This window comes from Halichoerus grypus, chromosome X (genome assembly GCF_964656455.1).
Source record: "Halichoerus grypus chromosome X, mHalGry1.hap1.1, whole genome shotgun sequence".
Taxonomy (NCBI): domain Eukaryota; kingdom Metazoa; phylum Chordata; class Mammalia; order Carnivora; family Phocidae; genus Halichoerus; species Halichoerus grypus.
In genome coordinates, this window is record NC_135727.1 from 58,453,058 (window position 1) to 58,456,243 (window position 3,186).

The window sequence follows — 3,186 nt, forward strand, 5'->3', positions numbered from 1 at the left end:
ATTTGGTAATCTCTCTCTGCAAAATAAAAGTATATAAATGGGCAAAATTAAGGAAGATGGTGGCAGAGTGGGAGGATCATAAGCTCATCTCATCCCATGAACAAAACTAGATAACTATCAAATCATTGGCAATACCCCAGAAATCAACCTGATGACTGACAGAACAAACTTCACAACTAAAGGGAGAGAAGACGCCACATTGAAGGTAGGACTTGTGGAGACATGCTGTGTTTTATGCTAATGGAATAAACCAGTATCCTAGCTTTCTATCTTCTTTATCTTAAAAGAAGTCCATGAATCTTAAAAAATCCTAAATTGCATCCATAGTACCCAAAGATTTACTATATCTTTTTCTTACATATCAAATGAACGCCAAGAAGCTTCTTATGACTGGGGCTTTGTTAACAAAAGTTGGATGGCTTTAAAAATGAAAATCTAACTAACGGATCAACTTATTTATTCATGAGATTCAGTTTCTATCAAACTTGGAGAATCAATTTACATTATAAAATGCTAAACCATTAGCATTATAAGCTGCAACCTTAAACCAATTTCTCAGCTGCTCACCCAAACCCTCTCTCAACCCTGAGAAATGTGGTTTAGGGGAGAAACAGAATATGGATGCTGCAGAAAGGAGGGAGCAGTGGTCACAGAGAAGGGTGAGAGAGAGTAGAGCACACAGGGGGATGCACAAGGAGAATATTTCCCCAAAGCCATTGCCTTAGAAAATGAGAGGGGCTGAATTTCATGAGTTCTTGCAACAAGTGAGGCTTAAAGCCTGGAGTATTAAATTTCAGCGGGCATGGCTGGGATAGAGCTCTGAGGGTACTGCCCTGGCTCTGAGAAGGAAGCAGGCAAGCAAAGTAGTGGCAGACAGCATGGAAACAGCAATTTGAGGAATGCCTGGGGCACACATTAGGGAAATTACTCAATTCTTGGAGACTTTTCCAGAGAGGCAGCATTCAATGAGACACCTCTCTGGGGACAAAGGAGCTGGCTGGAGCCATTTACCTCACCCAACCCCTCAGTATAAACAGAATCGTCTATGGGAAGTAGCAGTGCACCACTGGCTGCTTAATTTGCTTACACCAAGCCTCACACCCCTGTGCTCTAGCGGGACTGCCCTTCTCAGCCAAGTTTGCCTCAGTCCAAGCAAGGTGGACACCTCCCCCAGAAGACCAGAACAAACCCCTGCTCACACATCTCTAAATCTGGAGTTTTAACCGACTGAGCCACCCAGGCGCCCCTAAACCTGGAGTTTTAAAGGTCAGCAGGCTTGGCTGGGATGGAGCCCAGAGAGTACTGCTCTGTTCCTGGATAGAAGGCAGGCAAAAAACTCTGAGGCAGACAGCATGGAAACAGCTATCTGAAAAACACCTGGGGAATAGAGGGGGAGATTATTCCCTCTTCTCAGAGTGCTTCCCTGAGAGGTGGTATACACAGAAAAAAAAAAAATGGAAAGACCATAAATACATGGAAGTTAAACAACATCCTACTAAACAATGAATGGGTCAACCAGGAAACATAAGAAATTTAAAAATACGTGGAAACAATGAAAATAAAAACACAACAGTCCAAAACCTTTGGGATGCAGCAAAAGTGGCCCTAAGAGGGAAGTTTATAACAATACAGGCTTACCTCAAGAAGCAAGGAATATCTCTAATAAATGACCTACCCTTACACCTAAGGCAGCTAAAAAAAGGAATAACAACCAAAGCTTAAAGCCAGGAGACGGAAGGAATTAAAAAAGATTAGAGTGGAAATAAATGATATAATAAATGATATACAAAGAACAAACACACAGAACAGATCAATGAAACCGGGAGTTGGTTCTTTGAAAAAATTAATAAAATTGATAAACCTCTAGCCAGACTTACAAAAAAGAAAGAAAATGACCTAAATAAATAAAATCACAGCGGCTGCGGCACGGACACCTAGGCAGCTACGGCGGCGGGCCGCGGCGGGCGCCGACAAGGCCCGCCCCCTTCCCCCCCACCTCTCCGCCCCGCCGGCCGGGCCGCTGTCAGCTCTCCTCAGCGTCGGGCCGAGACGCTGTGAATGCTGAGCCGCTGCGACCGCAGGCTGCTGCACGTCCTGGGACTTAGCTTCCTGCAGCTGACCCGCCGGCTGCTTTTCCTCTGCCCTCACCGCCTCATGAAACTGCTGGTCATGTTCGTCCTCGGCGGTCCCAGCGCTGACAAGGGGACCCAGTGTGCCCGCATCGTCAAGAAATATGGTTACACACACCTTTCTGCAGGAGAACTTCTTCGTGATGAAAGGAAGAACCCAGATTCACAGTATGGTGAACTCATTGAAAAGTACATTAAAGATGGAAAGATTGTGCCTGTTGAGATAACCATCAGTTTGTTAAAGAGGGAAATGGATCAGACAATGGCTGCCAATGCTCAGAAGAAAAATTCTTGATTGATGGGTTTCCAAGAAAACAACACAACCTTCAAGGTTGGAACAAGACCATGGATGGGAAGGCAGATGTGTCTTTCGTTCTGTTTTTTGACTGTAATAGTGAGATCTGTATTGAACGATGCCTTGAGAGGAGAAAGAGTAGTGGTAGAAGTGATGACAACAGAGAGAGCTTGGAGAAGAGAATTCAGACCTATCTTCAGTCAACAAAGCCAATTATTGACTTACATGAAGAAATGGGGAAAGTCAAGAAAATAGATGCTTCTAAGTCTGTTGATGAAGTTTTTGATGAAGTTGTGAAGATTTTTGACAAAGAAGGCTAACTCTAAACCTGAAAGCATCCTCAAAATCATGCTTGAATATTGTTTTGATAGCTGTTATTACAACCCCTTTTTAAGGCAATTTTAATCTTTCATAATTACATCTCAGTTAATGGCTGGAAAGTATGTAGTAAGACAAATTAAATTTTTTATCTTAGATTTTTTTGGTTATAGGAGTAGACAGTGAATTCGGGTCTAACTTCATCTTAGCTATAGTGCTCACAAAACAAAGAAGGATATTAGCTTAGTTCTTTGTTTTTACTCCAAAAGCATATCCCTTCTATAGTTTGTGCCTTCTGTGAGCAAAACTTTTTAGTATGTCTGTATATCCCTTTAATAATTACAACATGTTAGGATTAGGGATTCCCCACTTCCTTGTTTTCTTGCAGGTTTTAAATTTCCAACCTGTTAAGTGAATTTGTGGACCAAATTCCAAAGGAACTTA

General features: G+C 42.5%; 1 pseudogene; it reads left to right on the top strand.

Moving 5' to 3' along the window:
• The first annotated feature begins 2,020 nt into the window (after nucleotides 1-2,020).
• Nucleotides 2,021-2,948, top strand: LOC144380568 (UMP-CMP kinase pseudogene; annotated as a pseudogene).
• Nucleotides 2,949-3,186: the final 238 nt, after the last annotated feature.